General features: G+C 43.4%; 1 pseudogene; it reads right to left on the reverse strand.

Annotated features, from left to right (window-relative positions):
- LOC108516073 (cleavage and polyadenylation specificity factor subunit 5-like) overlaps positions 1–19,907 on the reverse strand; it is a 101,277-nt pseudogene extending 81,370 nt beyond the window's left edge.
- Positions 19,908–23,652: the final 3,745 nt, after the last annotated feature.

Genomic DNA, 23,652 nt, shown 5'->3' on the forward strand with positions numbered 1-23,652 from the left:
CCTAGTCGCTCCTGCCAGTGAGTTCCTCCCTGTCTCTGGGCCCAGTGGATGCTTATTCCCTTACATGTGAATGACCCTGCTGAACTTGCTGTTATTGCCATGCAGGTAGGTGTGCGTGTGTGTATGTGAGTGCACACACAGAGCAAGCATAACAATAAACTTGTACATTTCATAGCACTTTGTGGCCTGTGTCCATATTGACAATGCCACACATTGATCCTTACACCAGTTCTTTGCTGTGATATAGGATAATTACAATCTCATCCATTTGTACAAAAAAGGAAACAGACGGGGTGAGATGATGACTTGCCGAAGTCAGCTAAGTGAGCAAGTTGGGACTTGACGTCTTGTTTTCTGGCTCTGCATCTGGTATTACTGGCCACAAAGGACTTGTCAGTTGCACCCTGTGAAACAGTAGGCAAGTGGTTACATTCCATGGTGGTTAAGATGTTTAGCTCTCAACAAATACTCCAGTGTGCCTCAGTGTTGAACCAGAGGGGCTCCGTTGGAATAAAATTATACAATTAGTCAACCAGGGGCCATTTGAAGTAGTTCATTCTGCAACTCTTAGTGGCATTATGATCAATGAGATGATATTTATAGCAAGTCAGAGAATAAGAGCATCTGAAACCTCATCCCTTCTCACCCTTACCCCACTGCCATCTCCTGTTCCCTATTCTCATTTTGTCTCTATTCTCACTGTTGTCACCTGACAGCAAGTGAATGAGTCGGTGACATTTATCAAGTGCCCCTGCAGATAGAGGACTGAGTTTTATCCAGGGGAGACTTACGAAAGGAGTAGAGGATATGGCCTCTTGAGTGAAAAATGTTCATGGTCTATTCTTTCTTGATGGAAAATGAAACTTACACTTAGGAGTTGATGTTAATGTCAAATAGCATGAAGACTGACTTTTCCCCCATGACAATGTGCAAAGCTTCTGGCAGCAAATAACATGAATATTTAGTCAAAAGGCAAACACTGAGATAATTTCCCAAGTTCTAAGCCTGACTGTTGCGTATAAAGAATCAATTAAATAGCACCTGCCAATAGAAGCCATGAAATGCAATTGTATTGATAGATCTGATTTGGATGTATGTGTATCTCTTTTTCAAACAAGATTCTGGTCCAATTATGACATGATCTTCCATCTCCAGGCAATTAATGAACCCCTGAGAATTTCCTTTGAATGGATGATTGCCATCTGTCTGCTTGCAGTATAACCACTTTCATGCATTCTGATTGATTTTTAGTGCTATTAACAGTTGTAGTTTGTCTTCTAAATAGGAATTGCATTATTCTAATGTTTGGGGGAGTCAGTTTTTCTGTATTACTGTCTTTGCTAGGAGACCATGGAAAGTGTCATGTATTTATGTGCATTTGCATAGCTGACTGTGATAGGCTGAAGTGAAAGAAGATCAGATTTGATGGAGGTAGCAATTCTAAAAGGACATAATGCAAGCGATCTGTCAAGGCTATCTGTAATCACGACTACACCTGAAAAACCAGACTCCATTTGCTGAGCAGCATTAAATTCTGACAGCTGTAAAAGTCACACACATTTATTCTTGCCGCACATCAGGATTTACTGGATGGGTTTACTTCAACCATCATGTCAAGCTGGCAAAGTACAAGAGGGGAGAAGAGGGAAACATGTTCACCCCATTCAGAGCTCTAAAGTTAATGGCTTTAAAAAGCATGCCTTTTTTTTTTTTTTTTTTGAGATGGAGTTCCACTCTTGTTGCCCAGGCTGGAGTACAATGGCATTACAGGTGCATGCCACCACACCTGGCTAGTTTTTATATTTTTGGTAGAGATGAAGTTTCACCATGTTGGCCAGGTGGGTCTCAAACTCCTGACCTCAAGTGATCCATCTGCTTTGGCCTCCCAAAGTGCTGGGATTACAGGCGTGAACCACTGTGCCCAGCTGGATTTTCTTCATAGTCTCTGAATCAGACAATCCAGGGGTCTGAGTCTTTGCATCCCAAGTCTGCTGGTTATCCTCTTCTCCCAAGCTCTTCGCAACTGGCCACTTCCTACCCTTGCCTCGGTGTCTGGCTGCTCCTCACACTGTCCTGGCTTTCTGCATTGCTTCTAGGGTCCGTAGACAACTCTCTCCCTCATGTCACCTGGTTTTCAGTCACACCACAGGACGGCTATTATTCCAGGCTTACATCTCCTCCCTTAAGATAAACGTTCCCCACTGGCTAACTCCAGGGACATGAAACCTAGTTTTCTTTTACAAATTTTAAATTGAACTCTCAGGGGTTTTTTGGCAAGATGCTGCCAAACTGGCCTGTGGAAACTAGACTCTTTAAAAACTGCTTGAAATTCAGAGTTTTCTCCATATTGTTGTTTATTGCCTCAAACTATTTTCAGCACAGGCATTTTCTTACATGAATAAAATAGCAAACACTTTAATGGGAACATTAAATGTAGCTCCACTTGGTTCTCCCAACTGCCACAGGTCTTTCACTGAACACCCTGACAGCCACACTACTTCTTTAGTTGCCTTTTTGTAAGGACCTTGTTTATAAAAATCGATGAAATTAAAGGGTTTCTTTTCCCCTTGGGTTATAGGGCCAAGGGTAATGTATACTTAATTATTTTGATTCAGGTTGAAAGATGATGGAATTCAGGAATCATTGAGTTTCCACCATCTGTTGTCAAGAGGAACAGCAACTGCGAATTCCAGGGTGAGTGGCTATGTGGGGCATGAGGGGTGAGGTTTGTCAAAATATCGGATGGGTTTTATATTCTTTTATTCTTTTTGGTTGTGCTTCTAAGAATAAATATTAGTTTCATTTTCTTTTGGAGTAAGTGCTTCATCATTTTGTTTTAAATGTACACTATGACCATACAAATGTTATAATTCCAAAATATTAATAACATCATCTCTAATTCAATATTAAATGAAAAGTCATAATTACTGGAAGGAAAGCTAAAACCTCCCAGATTTCTAATGAGAATAGAATGCTAGAAGAGTTTGCTTAAAGAAGATTTTTGAAAGCTGGTAGCCATGCTTAGCTCCCTATACAGCCCCAAGGGAAGACTCTTGAGCCCCAGATAGCGCCTAAGGGGAGCAATTTAACCCCCACACCTCAGGGTTCACATCAAAAGGGGATGCTCTGCTTGGCTCTCCAGCACGTACAGTAACCACGTGGCTGTTCTGTGAGATAATATGCAAATGACAGAGTCACAAAGAACCAGTGCTGTGACAAGTGAAATGTGTCACATGCCCTTCACTCAAAATCATGAAGTATAAATTTGATCAAGACCTAACTAGTTAAAAAAAAAATTTAATAGACCTTCGAAGTCCCACTTCAGGCTGCTTCTTCAGAATCTCTGTTTACATCCCATTCTTTCTCCTCCTTCTCAATCTACATCTTGCTTTCTGCTGAATTTCTACCTCCTCTTGCTGAAGCCATGAATCCATCAGCTCTGGAGTTAAATTTTCTGGCATAAAACCCCACTGTACAGTGACTGACCATAGCGCCAATGTAGAAACTTCTCAAGAACATGCCCCTTGAGATCTGGAGTTCCTAAAACAACAGTTCCAGGAGGCGTCAACTATATGTGTGGGTAGATCTGGAGCTACTGAGTGAAGAAAGTGATCCTAGAGTCAGCCTGACAAACTTAGTATAAGTTGGGGTATTGCTTTTTTCATGAACCATGTAAAAAAGTGAGTGCATGGCGTGGCGCGGTGGCTCATATCTGTAATCCCAGCACTTTGGGAGACTGAGGTGGGCAGATCACCTGAGGTCAGGAGTTCGAGGCCAGCCTGACCAACATGGAGAAACCTGGTCTCTACTAAAAATACAAAATTAGCTGGTCATGGTGGCGCATGCCTGTAATCCCAGCTACTCGGGAAGGCTGAGGCAGGAGAATCGCTTGAACCTGGGAGGCAGAGGTTGCAGTGAGCTGAGATTGTGCCACTGCACTCCAGCCTGGGTGACAGATCAAGACTCCATCAAAAAAAAAAAAAAAAAAAAAAAAAGAAAAGAAAAGGAAACCCAAGGAGCAGAGCTAGAATGACGGGAGCAGGCATGAGAAAAGGAAACAAAGGGAAAAAAGTAAAAAAGTATTTTGTATTGATTAAAGAGAGGTGGCTTTCAACCCAAGGACCTTTACCAAGGGAAGGTGTGTGGAGAGCCAGTGTAATAGCACACATGAGGCATGGTCCAGCAAAATCTCATGGGCTGGGGCATCCTCAACAAGTCAATGGTGTAAGTCCAAGACACGTAGTTTTGACAATTCAAATTTATAAAAATATGACGTGTGCTATGCTTAGGCTTAGTCCTGAAGAACTAGCTGGAGATGGGGCCAAGCCTGCCAGAGAAGCTCAGTGGTGACTCCATTTAGTTGGAAAAAATTTGAAAAACAGGTTTCATTATCTTCAAATGGAAAGAGTAAACCTGGGAGATACAGTGTTCTAATTAATTGTGGACATAAATGGGAAGAAACAGTTATCTTGCAAAAGTGACTGCAAAGTTGGAAAGTTTAGAATAGGACTATGAATTCAAACCATGGCAAGGTAAGATGTGGTTAGCAAGTCTTCACTAGCATTTTATTTAGAGGACAAGAAAAAGTTTCAACTAATACAGGCAATAGCCAAAAAAAAAAAGAAAAAATCAGCTCAAGAAATCATCTGTATGTAATTGACAACTAAGAAATGTTTCAGTGGTAGGGAAAAAATGGCATTGTCTATGATAAAAAGGAAATTGTATATAGTCTTGATAATTAGGAAGGCTATCTTTGAGTAAACTATCCCAAATTGTCCAAGGAGACAATTTGTCTCTAGTTATGACAGATTTACAAGAATTAAACCCTGTGTACCTATATGGGAATATCTGTGGCAGTAGGTTTCAATAACATATGGACTATGGTGGAAATGAAGAGCTCAGAGCCTCAAGGGACTTTAATAATAATTTTGGTTTTTGAGACGGAGTCTTGCTCTGTTGCCCAGGCTGGAGTGCAATGGTGCAGTCTAGGCTCACTGCAACCTCCTCGGCCTCCTGTAGCTGGGACTACAGGCACTTGCCACCACACCCGGCTAATTTTTGTATTTTTAGTAGAGACGGGGTTTCACCATTTTGACCAGGCTGGTCTCAGACCCCTGACCTCGTGATCTGCCCACCTGGGCCTCCCAAAGTGCTGAGATTACAGGCATGAGCCACCGCGTCTGGCCAATGATGATATTTTCAAAGGAAGAGAAGGAAAAGATTAAAAACTGTTACCTCCACTGTTGAAGTTAATTTTTGAAATGTCGCTTAGGGACTCCTGATTTCAGAATTTATGATCCCTTCTCAATTCAATTTCTATTCAACTTGGGAGAGCCATCCTTTATGGCTGGCTCTTTAATGTGGGCATTCGCGGTCCTCTGCCTTGGACCCTCTTCTCACTCTTCCAGCTGATTGGTTTCCTTGGGAGATGTCCTTTCTTGCAAATTTATTTCTTTATACCTCTCCAGATATCTACACATCTAGTTCTAACCTCCGTAGTACAATTTGACCCAAGTCTTCAATAACTCATTATCATTTACTTGTTGAGAGCTTAGAAATCTAGAGAAAGGGCTAAGCATAGAGGTACAGATGTGGAGTAGGTTATAAGGAGCTGTTGAAGCAAAGAGGTATGAAGATGGCACAGCTGGAAGAAGATGCGAGCTTGCCAACTTGGAGATGTGGAGTGGCACGTGGTGTGGCAAGAGCCTCAGGAAGGCAGGGTGTAGGTGGAGCTTCTGCAGGTCGGAGGGTGGGCGGTGATGTGGAGGTGGGTGGATGGGTTTGGGTCAGGAAGGGCCCTTTGTGCCCTGTAAGGAGCTGGGTGTGGGTCGTATAGGGAGCTTTCAAAGGATTTTAATGAGATTCGGGATGTGCTTGGATTTGCCTTTTAGAAAAATTACTTTGGTGGCAGAGAGGAGGATGGACTGAAAGGGGCTCAATTTGGAAGGTAGGGATCCATTAGAAGGCTGCTGTGGGAACCCAGGTGGGAAGTGTTGAAAAGCCTAAACTAAGGTCCTGGCCGTGTAGGATTAAGAGGTCAAAATTTGGAGTGGCATTTAGGGGAATGAATTAGGAGAGATTTATCATTAACTGGACATGGGAGTGGCAAGGGAGATGGAGGGATCAAGGGTGACTGTTAGATTTCTGACAAAGAAATTGAGCAGATGGTGACATTTCTCATCAAAAGGACTGCATAATGGAAGTGAGTTTTCAGGAAGAGATGGTAAATTCAGATCATCCTCACTGGTGCTCTCTCTCTCTCTGTCTATCTGTCTGTCTCAGGCACACACACAACACCATCATGCTCTTGCTGGGGAAAAAGCAAGTTATATTCAAATACAAATTCAGTCATTGCTTCAGAAAGAAGTCCTTGGGAAAAGTAGTTTGTTTTCTTAATGGCTCTCCCATACATCCTCCGGGATGCCCACGTGCTTCCTGAACATGGAGACGCTCTGTGTGGCGCGGGCACTTTTGGGGATAAGTTGTAGGTCTGCTACTTACGTCAATGACCTTGCAGTCCTGACCTCAAAGAACTTTGGGTACAGAATATCTTATGACATTACTGTTCTTCAAAGGTCTGACATCAGATTAGCTCTAACTAAAAGAAGAGTCTTCGAAATAGGGAATTTGGTTGAAAATATTTCCAGCAGGCTATTTAGTATTTTGCTCAACCTCCCTTTACACACTTGTGTTTTTCATAAACCCATACATAAAATTTCCTCACAATTCTATATTTTAACAATGTCCCTATTGACTTATTGATATAGAATAACTGTTCTTACAGTCATTCACTTTGTCAAACAGTTTCTGGACTCACCGCAGTCCTGATGGCCAGCCTCGAGTGTGCCTTGACTTGAGGGTCTCCTCTCTCCCTTACGTGCTGTGGCATTCAGATGCTCCGCGTGCGGCTGACCGGCCCAGGTTAGGCTGGCCTCCCGGCTTGCTTTCCGAATATCATATTCAGACTCCCAATCTCATCATCACCCTGCTGACTGATCTTGAGCACAAGGATGACTAGAACTCCAGTTCTTTACATAATGTCACTTTTTAGTCACATTTTCATCCAGATAAATTTTGATTCTAACAGCTGACCTTTACACTCACCCATAGGCTTGATGCCTTGTTCCACCCTGTGGTTTATTAAAATAACATAATGTGTAAAATGTAATACAAAATAACAAATATACATAAATACACATATAATTTCCCTATCATATTAAATCATATCCAGTATTCAATACATTTAAATTATTATATATTTGACATGTAAATTATAATAATTTAAATATATATTTATAATAAATGTAACTCTATTATAAAATAATGAGATATAAAATTAACAAAATAAATACACACATGTATACATAGTCAAGCACACACACACAAGTATGCATGTATGTATGCATATATGTGTGAATATGTATATATTTGGCAGAGTGCAAGTTTCTTTAATGAGAAAGGAACATGGACATTTTGCTCTGGGTATATGAGTAGTATGAAGGCCAAGACACTGGTCTGAGACAGGAGCCTTGCTGGGGAGGGCAATGCTACTCCTCTCCCAACTGTGTGGTCCTGGGACTAGCTAGAGTTCACGTCTCGCGTTTCAGTCCCACTTACCAGCCCTATGACCTTGGGGAGGACAGTGAACCTCTAAGCTGTGCCTCCTCGGCTGTAGAATGGAGTAATCATGGCATTCATGTTGCTGTGTTGTGGAGGAGATTGAAAGAAACGATGTCTTGCCAAATGCCCTGTGCAAAGTAAGCCCTGGGTAAATCAGTTATGTTAATGCGTGGTGTTAATTACTATCATTTCCCTCTTTCTAGTGTTGCTTATGCTCTTTCTCAGGGTTAAAGGTTGATTTAAATAAGCAGAAACTTCTTGAACTGTTTTGTAGAGGTTTTTTTTTTTTTTTCCTCTTCTTGAGCAAAATCATGGCTACAGTAGATTTTAAGTTACACCAATACCTCAAATTAAAAGGCAACTTATAGAGCACATCACTAAAATCTTTTGGGAGAAGATCTTGCAAATTGATCCAGATGTATTGTGAATCTGAAAATCTAGTTAGGTTGAAGGTACTGTGCTGCTTTCAGTTTTTTTCTGAAGAGACAAGGGCTTGTGAGGGTCCTGGGGTTATCCAGGAGACAAACGGATTCCAAACTGGCGCCAGACCTCCCTGAGCTGAGTCCCTCATCTCCCACAGAGGCTAATGGCTGTTAAGATCCATAAAAACGGTTGGGTGTGGTGGTTGATGCCTGTAATCCCAGCACATCATGAAGTCAGGAGATCAAGGCCATCCTGGCTAACACATGAAACCCCGTCTCTACTAAAAATACAAAAAATTAGCCAGGCGTGGTGGTGGGCACCTGTAGTCCCAGCTACTGGAGAGGCTGAGGCAGGAGAATTGCTGGAACCCGGCAGGTGGAGGTTGCAGTGAGCAGAGATCATGCCACCGCACTCCAGCCAGGAGACAGAGTGAGACACTGTCTCAAAAAAAAATCCACAAAACCACAAGACGCAAATGGTAGCCAGCACCAGCACCTGCTGTAAACCCGAAGCCTCCCTCACAGTCACTCTACTGATGTGGTTCTGTCTAAGTGCGGTTTCTTCCCGCGTCGTTTTTACCTTGAGTGTGATGTTGCTGCTGTTGTTTCAGAGGCTGCTGACAGCTGTGGCTTCAGTGTTTTTGATTTCCTCTTGCTGCAATGGTTTCAGTTAGAACCTCAGCTGTGGGTGCTTGGGAACAGGCCTCACATTTTGGCGTCTGAGTCTTTACCAGGCTCCCGCAAGGCTCTCGAGTTAGGCAATGTCAGAAACTTCGTTGTATCAAAGACAGGGATCTGTGGCACCAAGATCAGCTGTGAAATTACAGTAGGAGCAGCATCTGTTTCAGGACCTGAAACTTTATTCTGTAACTACCTATGGAATACTTACGGAGTGTCTGCGATGCATCAGGTGTCAAACTCTGTTGTGGATACGATGATATGTGAGTTCTTCCTGTCTTCAAATCACTTACAGTCTGGTGGAGAAGAGGGACGAATACACAGGAAATATTGTAAGTGCAATGACCGTTAAGTCCAGGGGCTGTGGGAGTGTGGACGAAGGGCCGTAGTCCAGCCTTCCTGGGGAATGGATACTCAGAGAAGGTTTTGGACAGCTGAGATGAGTTCCAGTTGGGAGCAGCTGGGGGTAGGGAGAGTAGGGAAGGAATTCCTGGCAGAAAGAAGAGTGTACTCCAAGTCCTGGAGGTGAGAGAGAACATGCTGTGTTTGGAGGAACTGCACAAAGTTAAGTGTATGTCTAGAACATAGATTCTAGGGGCTGGGGGGTGGCAAGATACAAGCCTGGAAATCAAGAAAATATTTCATTATAACAGCTTTGAAAGCTAGATGAGAGAGCTTCATCTGTAGGGTTGTGGGGTCACATTGAAGGGTTTTAATCAGGGATACAATGATCTGACATTTGCAAGTCCCCCTTCCAGAATTCACTCAAGAGACCAAATCGCAGAGCTGAAGGTTGCTTGATGAGCAAACAATTAGAGCAAAAGAGCTGAGTGATTGGAGGAAATGATCCCAGCCAAGTAGTTGAGCTGGGTGGTGTATACTTCTGTGATCCTGGGGTATTCTGTCTAAAGAACTGGTTCAGCTATGCAAACTCCTTCCCAACCATGGAGCGCACCCACTCTGTGGATAATCACCATCTCCAAGGTCGCCATTGCTGCATCACCACTCCCGTGTTCCCAGGGTGAGTGCTTATTTCACAGGGTTTCTTGTTAGAATGATGCTTTCCCCGTGAACTCTCAGGTTCCATTCATTAGCAGTGCACTCAGACTTCATTTATTTGGGTAGGTTACCGTGGGAACGACGGCTGCGAGAAATGAGCTCCTGTGGTCTCACTGAGGGGGTGGACCCTGCAGTGGCCGGCAGCTCCCAGTGCACTGGCCGTCCCCACTTTCCGGTGGATTAGTAACAAGAACAACAACAAAAATGCCTGATTGGAGGAGAAGCAGCATGGGGCTCGGAAAACATGAAATGTGAAGCAGAAGCAGTTAGATTTGATTTCTTCTCTTCCATTCACTCCCTGTTCGACTTTGGGCAAGTGACATCATTTATCTGAGCTTTGGTTTGTTTGTGTGTAAAATGGAATTAATGGGGCTGCTGTCCTGTGGTTGCTGAGAAGACTGGAGGGGTTAATGCCTCTGAAAATGTTTCATAAATTGTTGCTTTATACACAGTGTAAAAACAAAGCATGTACTGGAATGCTTATGTTTTTACAAAAAAATTTACCTGCACTTTTCAAACCTAATCCTCAAAATAATCCTTTTTTATAAGAAAACAGAGCCTGCAGGAGATGGATTGTCTTGCTCACGATCAAGGAGCTAGGCAGGTGGGGACAGAATGGATTGTCCGTTCTTCCGATTTCTGGACCAGGGCTCCCACGACCGCACTGCTCAGCTGCTTAGTGCAAGCCAAAGGTCCATCGTGCTGGCTTGCACTGCTCCATCAAGGACTCTGTGTACTTTCCTCCCTTGGAATTGGAAGTGCAGACACTTAATTATAACTTTCGATTGCTTGAAATTATAGGGCTATAGAGTGACTGGCACGTGTTTCTGAGGAAAATCACATTCTACATCCTGAAATAACCATCTCCTTTTTTCATATTCAAGACAAATGCAGGGATCTAGCACATGCATCATACACTCAGAGTGTTTCCTAGGATGACTTGGGAGCTTTGAAAAGAACTCTTTATGGAAATAAGGGGTGGGCTATTACGTCATGCTTCTCCAGCCAGTCGTTTAGGTTTGAACTGATGCTGTCCCAGACCATTGGGAAGAATTTGGAGGACTTATTTATGGCTTCTTGGTAATAGTGAGAGCACTGGCCTCCTGAAAGAGGACCTCATATTGGAGGAGGTGGGGCATTGGGCATAGGGTACATGATGGAATGACAGATGGAAACTTCAGAAATTCATCACGGAGTGGCATTTTGTTTTGAGACAGGGTCTTACTCTGCCTCCCAGGCTGGAGTGCAGTGGCGCAATCTCAGCTCACTGCAGCATTGACCTCCCAGGCTCAAGCAAACCTCCCACCTTAGCCTCCTGAGTAGCTGGGACCATGGCATGCACCACCACGCTCGGTTGATTTTTTGTGTGTTTTTAGCAGAGATGGGGTTTCGTCATGTCACCCAGGCTGGTCTCAAACTCCTGAGGTCAAGCAAGCCACTCACCTTGACCCCCCAAAGTGCTAGGATTACAGGAGTGAGCCACAGAGCCTGGTCTAGGAAACAGCATTTAAAAAACAAACAAACCAAAAAAAACCCAAAAAAACCCATAAATCTATTCTCCCACAGTTCTGGAGGCCACAATTCCGATTTCAAGGGGTTGAAAGGGCTGTGCTCCTTTTGAAGGATTAGGGAAGACTCTGCCCTTGTCTCCTCAGTGTCAGATGACCCCTGGTAGATCTGGACACTCTCTGACCTGCAGCTGTTCACTCCCATCCTGGCCTCTGTCCTCACATGGCCTTCTTCCCTGCATGCCTCCCTGACTCTCCCTCTCCTTTTCCTTATGATGACACCAGTCTTTGGACGTAGGGCCCACTCAAATCTAGTGTAAGTTCATCTTAACCAATTCCATCTGCAAAGACCCTATTTCCAAATAAGATCACATTCTGAGGTTCTGGGTGGACATGAATTTTGGGGGAACATTATTCAGTCTCCTATAATCTTCATTTATAAAGCAGGAGAAAATATACCAAAGCACTTCAAGCAAGTGAAGAGTGTCGAAGATAAATCATTTTAAAGGCCAATATCAACTCAGTCACTGGGTTTTCATTAATTACTAGTAAAACCACCACACCAGCCTCATCAAATGTGTCCACACTACCTAGAACAGCACAGGAGTGGGGGCCTAGTCTTCCACGTGCTTTCACTGAGACCTCCCTTCCCTGGTGTCGGCAGAGCCAGCCTAATCACTGCAAACTGGCCACTTACAGGAGCAGTTCTAGGAAGCAAACTATAATTAAAGCTGATTGCTAACCCATTCCCATGAGAACGTCAGCACAAATCTCAACTGATCAGGAAATATTAATTTTTTGATAAAACCTCCATTGGAGGAAACTTGAAATTCTCTATTTTCTCTGTACACACTGGCCAAGTATTTGCACTGGACTTCAAAAAAAATGATTATAATTACAGCAGGTGGAGAAAGTCATTTTTGACAGGATAAACGTGGAGGAAAAACACAAGTAAAGACCCCAGGGTGTAAGGAGTCTTGTTGCTTGGTTGGTGTGGCTGCAGCAGTGGGTGTTTGGAGAAGGAGGCAGGAGATGGCACCTCCTTTCCCAACACCATGCTATTTGCCCTCCAGGTCTTAGTGTGGGCATAATGTCCTGAGTGGACCTGGCATGAGTGGGTGGTCCTCTCTTTCCTCCAGTAGCACCTGGTCAGTGTCTTCATTACGTCTCCCACGCCAGTGCATCCCAAATGCTCGTTTGATCAGTTGCTTTGTCCCAAGACTGAGTTTTCAGAGGGAAGGTTCTATGTCATTTATCTGTCTCTCTCTCTCCTTTTTTTTTTTTTTTTTTTTTCCTGAGACACGGTCTCACTCTGTGACCCAGGCTGGAGTGCAGTGGCTCAATCACAGCTCACTGCAACTTCTGCCTCCCAGGTTCAAGTGATTCTTCTGCCTCAGCCTCCTGAGTAGCTAGGATTACAGGCACGCACCACCACACTTGGTTAATTTTTGTATTTTTTCAGTAGAGATGGGGTTTCACCATGTTGGGCCAGGCTAATCTTGAACTCCTGGCCTCAAGCGATCTGCCTACCTTGACCTCCCAAAGTTATGTCATTCTTCTTTGTAGTCCTAGTGCCAAGCACCTGCCTGACCAGGACTCACCAAATGTTGTATAAGTAAAATGCTTAAATCAGGGCAAAGCCATATGTCAAGATTAAGCAATGCCTTGGGAATGTTCCAGAATTCTTCAGACAGCTCTGATGTTTGAGTGGAAGAGACACTTTATCTTTCCCTTCTCCATCCTGATCCCTCTGGGGCCATTCAGGCGTTGAGGTAAATAAAGCAGGGTTCATGTACATATATATAAGCCTTGTTTTCTCTTATTTAACCTGAAAATCAGAGAGACCCATGATTTTAAGGAAGGCAAGGACCAAGCCCTGAACAACGCGGACGAATTGTCATTGGAATTTCTGTTTGATGGACCAGAGTTGGGTTGGTGGAGGTGGGAAGTGTGTGAGGATATTGGAAAGGTCATTCAGCTGCGTATTCACAAAGCAGGAAGGAATCACTGAGAGCAGTGTTCCTGCAATAGATTGTATTGTGGTCTCCAACTCCTCGGGCCTCTACCTATTAGAGGGTGTCATGTCCTACTTGCTGCCGTGTGACTGTGAATACTGTCATGGAGGGGACATTTCTCTGTCTCTCTGCCGGGTTTGGCCACTTGACTTCTTTGGCCAATGGAGTGTGGTGGATGTAGCATAAGCTAGGTCAGCGCTGAAGCTTTAATGCCATTGCTGTGAGCTCTGCCAGAGGATGGGTGTGACTAACACACAGGTTGCTCTCTGGGATAAGGAGACACATGTCACAGGGGACTCACAGCTTTCGTACAGTATGAACAAGATATCAACCTCTGATGAGAAATAAGCCTTGATACTGCAAGCAACTAAAATTTTGGGATTGTTAGCACAGCAAAGTTTGCCAATACAATTTCAGATTTGAGCAATTTCAAAAGATCCACTTTTAAAACAGCTGTAATTGCTGGGTGCAGTGGTTGACGCCTGTAATCCTAGTACTTTGGGAGGCTGAGGTGGGTGGATCACCTCAGGTCAGGAGTTTGAGACCAGCCTGGCCAACATGGTGAAATCCCATCTCTACTAAAAATACAAAAGTTAGCCGGGTGTGGTGGCACATGCCTCTAGTCCCCATTACTTGGGAGGCTGAGGTGGGAGAATTGCTTGAACCTGGGAGGTGGAGGTTGCAGAGAGCTGAGATCATGCCACTGCACTCCAGACTGGGTGACAGAGTGAGACTTGATCTAAAAAAAAAAAAAAAAAAGAAAGAAAATCTGCAATCAAAGTAAAACAAAAACACACATTGTGTTAATGTAATACATTGTATTTTTCTAGTTTATTTTTTAATGCTTTCATGTTGCTATTTCACTGAATCCTGGTGGTCACTTTGTTAGGATAGGTATTATAATCTCTATTTTCTGGGTCTAGAAATAAACAAGACTTACTCACATCTCACAGACAGCAAATGGCATAGCTAGAAACTGAGCTCTGGAATTTTTACATTAAACCTCAGGCAATCACACCATGGCTTCCTCTCAACTCAGACGGGGATGGTTAACTGAATCCTGGTGATGTGGTTTAGATCTTTTTCCCCACCCAAATCTCATTTTTAATGGCATGCCATAGTGTTGGAGGTGGGACCTAGTGGGAGGTGATCGGATCGTGGAAGAGGTGTCTCATGTGTAGCATCTTCTCCCCTCTCTCTCTCTCTGCTGCTCTGGCCATGTGAAGTTCTGGCTCCCCCTTTGCCTTCTGCCATGATTGTGAGTTTCCTGAGGCCTCCCCAAAAGCCAAGAAGCCAGCATCACACTTCCTCTACAGCCTGCAGAACTGTGTGCCAATTAAATCTCTTTTCTTTATAAATTACTCAGTCTTGGGTATTTCTTTATATCAATGAGAGAATGGACTAATGCACCTAGTGATGACCGGAATTGCACTAGTTTGGGGGTTCTATTTTGGCCAGGGCTACAGTGGCTTCAACTGTGAATTCTTGACTTGCAAGGATGGAAATGATGCATTCAGTAGTGACCCCTAGGGATGGGTCTCTGTCTTGTTTACAAAAGGGTCAAAATAAATGCACATTCATTTCTATACAAAATATGCTGGAGAAAGTGCTAGAACACTCATGCATATTCCTGCACACATCACCTTAGGAATGGTATGAATCAACATTGCTGGTTGCAAATCGAGTTGATATTAAAAATGTTTACCAATGAGAATGCACAAACACTGACCAATAAAAAAATCCATAACCTGGAGCATCTCTGGGAGAGGGTCTGTCCATGTTTTTTGGACAGTAATGAGGACTTTGTCAGCAAAAGTGGCAGCAGTAGTTGTGGGGTGTGCCTTATGGTGATTTGGGGTATTTTAACCAATGTATGTAGAACTAGTTCAATGTTTAACAATTGGTGCAACAGAATCTGTGCATAATAATTAAATACCAGCCATATTTATTTGCAAAAAGGAAAGTGATTTGTTAAGAGGCTGTCTGGTAGTTCCCATAGTTCAAGAAGGACCTGGAGGACCAGGCCTGAAAAGGACTCGAGGGAGGTGCAGCACAGACAAGCTCCTGCTAGAGGCTGGCTGGGGCATGGCATTCATTCTGAGGTGGCCACCCCTGAGCTCTTGTCTGCAGTGCAGCTGGAGCCATCATTAACAGTTTACCCTGTGCCTTTGAGCCACTCTCAGGGACTCATTCCTGAGCAAGGAGCTCCCTGGCTGCCTGGCAGCTACTAGGTGTCAAGGAGGGAAAACATCTTTCTTTCTTCAGCTCCCTACCAACCTTGGCAATACTTCCAACCAGGAGAGGAGCTTGGGTGCTGGACAGCCGGCAGGAAAGATGTCTCTTCAGCAACTGGATTTCATTATGTCCCAGTGGCCTCACAATGGCTGGCCACCCACTGAAAGACCACTTTGAGAACAGGTTGTGCTTTTCGTCTTAACATACACAAACCCTGGTAAATATTTCCATGGTGCCCTACATTTATTTTTCCTTCACAGATTGGGCCTTCCTGTAACTGCATGGTCCATATTTGTCTTCCGTGACTGACTGAAAGCTCCATGAGCATGCAGGGCTCTGATGTCCTAGACACAGCTGTATTCAAAGACCTAGAACTCAAAATACACTCTCAACAAATGAAAGGTGTAAGATGCATTGCCCCTTACTCTATCTATCTGTCCCACTGAGAATGTACATTCTTAGGGCAATGCTTTTTATTTTATGGCAGGCACTGTATGACTTGCTGCAGCTTCAGTAAGTGCTACACACTGACGACAGAAGTGTAGAGTCTCCCAGTTCAGGAGTGAGAAGTTCAAGGTCAAGGTGTTGGCAGGGCTCATTCCTTCCGGGGCTGTGCAGGGGAGTCTGTTCCAGTCCTCTCTCCCAGCTTCTGGGGTTGTCAGCAACCTCTGGCCTTCCTTGGCTGGTAGAAGCATTACTCGAACTCTGCCTTCATCGTTGCGTGGCATTTTCCCGTGTGTGTGTCTGTCCAAATTTCCTCTTCTTGTAAGGACACCAGTCATACTGGATTAGGGCTCACCCTAACGGTATTATTTTAACTTGATTAACTCTGTAAAGCCCTATGTCCAAATAAGGTCACATTCTAATGGATTGAGGATTAGGACCCAACATACCTTTTTTTGAGGGGATATAATACAACTTACAATAGGCGTTACATTTTTTGTTTTAATTTTCTTTTCTGTAATTTTGTGAGTCCTGGCAACTGATATTAAATATATCATTGGGAAATCCAAATAAATGTATAAGATAGGGAAAGACTGAAGAAAGATTGATAAAAGGAATCCATCATACTCCTCTCTTCCCCACTCCTAGGTTAAAAAAAATGCAACCTCACTTGGAAAATGAGGTGTATGGTGCTATGGTGCCTGTCGCCTGCCTGCTGATGTAACTTGTTCCCTTGGCTGCAAATCAGCCTGTGATACTGAGCCCCCTCCAAATGCCCTCTTGAGCGGCACCTCCAGGTGGTCCCTCAGAGGCAAATCAAGAAGATTCATTCCTCCATTGTATCTAGAAGAGATAGATCGGAAAGAAACAGAGCTCCCACGCTATTTTTATTCAGAAAATAGAAGGTAAAATATCTCGCTGCACTTGCTAAGCTTTGTCTCTCATTAGAGTGGAACAGGGCACCATCCGCCTTGTGGAACAAGTTTTCTTCCCTCCTAAATGGAAGATGTAAGTTCAATGGGTATCGGATCAATACTAATTTTATATTTAGGCTCAGGATTTATTTGCTGCAAGGCAGGACAGGGTGAGCCATTCTGTCTGCTGTTGGAATTGCTGGGTATGTCCCATGCAGTAGGCTGGAGGGCCAGATGTTTCCCTGGACAGCATCTTTAGGGCACTGAACTAATGCCTCTGTCAACACGAGAAAATAATAAGGTTGCACTCACTAAAGGGAATTCTTTCTTCACAGATTTGTATTAGCTGTAAAATTTCCGTCTGAAACCCTGACACAGACAGAGGGAGAAGCTAAAATAACTGGAGGGAACAACCAACTGAGGATAAGTGAGTGGCGTGTGCATGTATGTCGCATTTAATGGTGCGTGTGTGGGGGGCCTGTCCCTGGAGACTGCTCTAGAGAGAGGCTTAGAGACAACACAAAATGAATTGGGAACCTGTAGGAAAAGGAATGTGCTACAGTTAAGAGACACATTTTTACCAACTCACATTTCCACCTGGCATTTCTGCAAAGTTCTGCTATAAAAATGACTTTAGATTTTCTGACAGAGTTTTGAGATAGGTAACTATACCGAAAATGAAACGAATTGATTTTTTTTTTCTAGACATGTGGACAGAAAAATGTTTAATTTTTTTTACCTTTGAAACTGTCACTTGCAAGCTCAACTCTGGGTTATGTGTTAGTTGCTGGGCAGAGCTGGCCATTCTGAGGGTGGCCAGCAGCGAGGGTCATGGTAGAGCCTGGGATTGGTGGGAAATGACAAACACCAGGTGAATGTAAGGGGATGAGGGGCAGGGCTGCCCTGTAGAGAGGGTGCGGCTGGACTTCTCAGGGGACGAGGGGCAGGGCTGCCCTGTAGAGAGGGTGTGGGGAGCCTGGAATTTAGCTATCAGGGGGAGGTGTCCACTCTACCAGCTAGAGGTCAATTTAAAAAAGAGCTAGCCAGGCATGGTGGCTCATCCCTGTAATCCCAGCACATTGGGAGCCTAAGGTGGGTGGATCACGAGGTCAGGAGTTCGAGATCAGCGTGACCAATATGGTGAAACCCCTGTCTCTACTAAAAATACAAACATTAGCAGGGTGTGGTGGTGCACGCCTGTAATCTTAGCTACTCAGGAGGCTGAGGCAGGAGAATCGCTTAAACCTGGGAGGTGGAGGTTGCAGTGAGCTGAGATTGCACTACTGCACTCCAGCCTGGGCAACAGAGCAAGACTAAAAATAAAAATAATAAAAAAAAGAGTCTCAGTCAAGTTGGACCTCAAGAAAATGCCTTTTTGGTGCCTGAACAATTGATGATTGTCGATTTCATATCCAGGGACACAATCAAATTGCCATGTGAAATTAACCATGATGCCAGGTGAGAGGACCCTGCTGGTGGTAACTGCCCTTCACTGCTCCACTGTCCGCAGCCGCCCCTTCCTTCCTAACGCCAGGGGCAGCCGCTCAATTATTTTTCACAGCAAAATGTGCCAATGCTCGAACTGTTTAACCCCAGGAGAAGATGCGCAAGGATATCTAGAGATTCAGAGACTTTAAAACTGCATCGCATTTTACTATTTCTGCCATTCACTTCCAATCAAAACTCTCTTCCCCCTCATCAATCTCCATTTATAGTTAAGTTTAAAAGTAAAATCATTATAGAAAAGTTAGATATGAGTACTAGTACATGGTTATCTTAATTTCCTTGATATTATTTGATGCATATTATGGTAGAAAGTGTGGGATCTGGAGCCATCCTGCCTGCATTTGAATCCAGGGTTTTCCCAACTGCCTGTGTGACTTTGGAGACATTGTTTGTCTTCTCACTCCCTCAACTGCCTCACCCTTGAACTTCACGGATGACCTTCGCTTACAGGACATTTTGAAGCAAGGGTCTTTATCAAATGACATCTTGCCCATTTCCGTGCCTAATGCCAAAATGTGCTTTGCTAGGAGGACATGAGGATTTTATTAACCTTAAATTTGTTGAGTGTCTGCCCCGTGCCAAGGGTGTGTGCTTGTTTTGATCCGCCCATCCACTATTTGCCATTCCGGCTTTCAACTCAGAAGATAAGTGCTTTGCTTGAGTGCTGAGTTGATAGGTGGCAGCCCAGCAGACTGAATCCTGGCACTGGAATTCTGGATTCAATGTTCTTCCCATTAAGCCATGGCCAACCATCTGCTATGGGAGGTGGCCCCGCCCTGAGCTCGCACATAGTGCCATGGCCGAGAACCGGGAGGAGGACCCGCACTCTGGGCTGGATAGCCCTCCCTTCCTCCTACCACGGTGATATGGTTTAGGGCAGCCTTTCAATCTTTCCGAGCCTCCGTTTCCTCATATGGCTTAGACATTCTACAGATTTGCTCTAAAACTACACATTTTAAGAAAGTGGTGCTGGTGGAAACTTTGTTCTAAAATTTGTGCCAGGGCCTCCCATGGTTGTTGTCGGCATTCCTTCCTGAGCGTTTTGAGAATTTCTTGCTCTCTTCTTCTGCATCTTCTGGCGCACACCATCCGCCCCCCACGCCCCCCACCCCACACCGTGCACTGACATTGTGATGAGCTTTGCGACATTTGGAATAAGGTCTTTGTGTATGAAATTAAATGTCAACCTGCTTGAGTTGCTTCCAAATTTCCCTGAGAAACTTATGCTGGCATTTAATTTCTGATTAATATTATACTCTGAAACTTCTGGAGCTCAATATGCTTTTGTAGAAAGCATTTTTATTTTTTATTTCTTAAAGAAACCTGGGAAGTTCACACCAGAGAAGTTATTTCAAAAGCTCAGTTCTATCCGCTTTTGCCGACACTGGGAGGTGCTGTGTGCAAGAGTGACGTATTTTCCTGTCTGAGCTTGGTCTGGCCCACTGATGCCAGCCGGTTTACCTTGTAACAGCGCTCGGGATCCTTTCTAGGGACTGCTAAGGTCATTGCGATTTGCTTGCTTGAAGCTCTGAAAGGCCTTTTCAAGGCTGGAGGTGGTTTTCTCATCAATATGCTGGCTCCATTTCCTTGTACTAAAACTTCTGGGTTCTGACTGATGATCAGTTCAGATTGGAGGATGCCTGTGATCCCTGAGAGTTAATGGTCTTTCAAAACCTAATTTCAGGGGAAGATCTAAGGAGAATTAAGAGTAAGAAAATGTGTAAGGGATCATATTAATCAGTTTGCAATCATTCAAACTTCAAAGAAAATTTCCTTTGAAAACAACTAATTTGCACAGCTTTCAGCCCATAATGACTCTCTATAAATTATCAGCAGAAATTTTATGTCAAAAGTCATATGCTTTAAACTTTACATTTTAACCTCTGTTTAGCTGGCTTTTGTGCATGGAGACTAATTTTATCTTCCTTTAGGCCTCATCCCAGACTCTTTTAAAAAAAACATTTCAGAGGGGTTTTCTTGCATCACCTGCTTCTGGGGCACGTTATTAAGACAACTACCCCCAGGTCTCTGCCCATCACATTTCAAGAACACTTCTTTTGAACTAAAGAATCATAAAGTTCACCTGCTGGCAGGTTGTGCAGGCTGGAGGGACTTTTCCCAGACCAGCCTGAGCTGCGAGCAGCCGTCTTACAGCAGCACTGAGCACAGCGCTGTGGTCTCCATATAATCCCGCCAGAAGCAGGACGTACCACTTGACGTTGAACCATGTGAGCCAAGATGTAATCACTGGCATCTGCGTATGGCCTTTTGTCCTCTGATCAGAACTGAGTTTGGGGAAAGGGTTTTAGATCTACAGACCATTTGCTTTCATTTAACTTCCATTTTAAAATTAAGTTGACATAAGCGACTCTTAAAAGCCTACCTGGTGAAATTTGCCTTTTCCTAAATGATAGAAGAAGAATCTTAGCCAGATCATCACTCTGTGGCTTGAAGAGCTGACCCAGTTAAATCAGAGCTAGATTAAGCAGCAACAATAACAACAGTAACGAACAAACAGGTCAAGTTGTTTGTGCCATATTTAATCTTTGCAAAGGTCTGCTCACATCTTAGGCTGGTCTGGGATAAGTCTTTGCAGCCTGCACAATCTGCAGGCAGCTGACCTTCATGACCTGGAGGGAAAATGCTTCCAGATCATGATATTCCAAGGGACGACCTGGTTGACCACAGTTAACTCTACCAATTTGAAGCAAAGAGGAAAAATGTGGATTATATGAGGCTGAAATATATTCTGGCAAAGGCCTTTTCAAGGGGGCGGGTGGTTCTAGGCTCAGGAAATAAAGCAGAACAGCTGCTTCTTTGATTCTCTTCCTCCTCCCTCTCCCCTTCTTTCCCTCTATCTCTTTCTTCCTCCTTTTCTCTCTTCACATAATTTATTGCAAATATATTAACAAAACACTTCATATTAGAGCAATTCAAATGTACAGGGCACCTCAAGTGACTGGCAACTGGAACAGGTCATCAGAAGAAAAACAGGTGCGCATGCTCACTTGGTTGTTTTGCTCTATTTATTTTGCCCATTCGGTCTGCAGTGAGCTGCAACACCCTCCATTTCAGCTAGTTGGATCTGCAGAAAGATCCTAAAAATCTATTTTCCACTGAGGATAAAGTCTGCAAGGTGTTATGGGTTTTCACCTTTTCTTCTTGATTTATAGTTGAGAAAAATGAGGCCCAGAGTTGCTCAGTGGTTTTTGTCAGATCACTCAGCTAATAATAGGCAGCAAAGCCAGGACAAAACCCTCTGTTTTCAGACCCTCCGCTGATTAACCTTTCTACTCCCATAGTGGCTTCTTAAGCTTTAATGCCTGATGCTATTGAGTAGAGAAAACTCGCTCTTTATTGTGTTTCCTTATTGCTCAAATTTTTACAGATTCAAGATGTTTTTTGAAAAGAGAACTTTCCTGAGGTAAGCAAGTATTTCAGTAATGCCCAAAGCATTTTTTTTTTGGCTTCAGCTCACTTCTGACTCATGTCCCTTGATAACTGAGTTCTTCTTCACCAGGAACCTTAATTATTTTCATCACTGGTTCTTCAATTGTTCCTTGGCCTGATTTCTTCTGTTGTGTTAGATGCTTGATCATGAAACAGGAAGCCTGAGAGCTGGGTGCAAGCTCCACTTCCGTTCTCCTCTAAGCCAGAGCTGGGTGTGGCCCAAGGACATTGTGTCATGGGACAGTTTTCTTGGATGTTACCTTATTTGTAGCAATTTAGAATTTCAGAAGAAATCATCCAAAATGCTTTCCTCTCTTCGTGACTTTCAAGAGCTGGCCTTAGCAGTAAGCTCAGGTTACTGACTCCCTTGTCAGCTCAGCAGCCTTTGGAAAGAAATGGCTCTAGAATCTCAGGGGTGTCCAATCTTTTGGCTTCCCTGGGCCATGTTGGAAGAAGAAGAATTGTCTTGGGCCACACATAAAATACACTAACTCTAGTGATAGCTGATGAGCTTAAAAAATCGGAACAAAACAAAACAAAACAAAACCTCATAATGTTTTAAGGAATTCGTGTTGGGCTGCATTCAAAGCTTTCCTAGGCCCCATGCATCCGACAGGCCACAGGTTGACCAAGCTTGGCTCTAGGTGATGTGAATTGCTTCAGGGCTTACCTGTGTCTCACATTAAAGACCATGAAAGATGGGGAAAAGAGAGTAACTGTGTTGGGTAATAAATCGAGCTTTTACACATGCAATTAGTGCTCAGGGTTTCTCATGTCATAAACATGAAGCTCTTCATATATGCCTATGTGAGGACGATTGTCTAAATAGTTAATAATTAGTTTGGTGGAGACCCTGAGCATCAGAGTGGACCATGCCAGGAGACAGAGCTGTGAGAAGGGTCCTGGAGGTGTCTACAATGCCCCTTTGTTAAGTATTTGTATATCTAAACATAGCTAAATGTAGAAAAGTTTCAGTAAAAATATGGTAAAATAATAAAAAAAAGTGATCCACCTGTCTAGGGCACTTACTGTGAATAGAGCTTGAAGGCCTAGAAATTGCCCTGGGTGAGTCAATAAGTGAGTAAATGGTGAGTGAATGTGAAGCCTAGGACATTACTGTCCACTACTGTAGACTTATAAACACTGTATACTTGGGCTACACTAAATTTATTAAACAAATTTTTTTCTTTAGTAACAAATTAACCTTAGCTCCCTATAATTTTTTACTTTATAAACTTTTACATTTTTTTAACTTTTGAGTCTTTTATGACAACACTTTGCTTAAAACACAGAAACATTCTACAGATTGTGTATAAGAAAATAAAATATTTTCTTTCATTATATTCTATTTTGTAAGCTTTTTTGTATTTTAATTTAATTTTGTATTTTTTATTTTAAACTTTTTTTTTTTTTGTTAAAAAGTAAGACACACACACACACACATTAGCCTATGTCTTTAATGTGATCACACTAGAATTTTATCACATGGTTGGGTATTTGCCATTACAGTCACACCCACCATTTACCTATTGGGTGCTTACTATTTTCCAGGAACTTTTGTATTATATTTTCTATAATTCATGTAATATTAGTAGACAATATTTTATGTAATTTTGGTTAGTCCTTCTAACAATTCATAGTTTGTGTTGCCATCTGGATTTGCAGTTGAGATCATGGTGCCTGAGAACAGGTAAGCGCCTGAGACCTGGGCCATGGGGTCACTGCGTTGGGGTCTGAGCCTGTGGCCAGCTGATGTGAGGGCCCTGCTCTTGGCCAGGTCTTCCACGGCCTGACTCCCAGC

This window comes from Rhinopithecus bieti, unplaced genomic scaffold (genome assembly GCF_001698545.2).
Source record: "Rhinopithecus bieti isolate Rb0 unplaced genomic scaffold, ASM169854v2 scaffold_37596, whole genome shotgun sequence".
Classification (NCBI taxonomy): domain Eukaryota; kingdom Metazoa; phylum Chordata; class Mammalia; order Primates; family Cercopithecidae; genus Rhinopithecus; species Rhinopithecus bieti.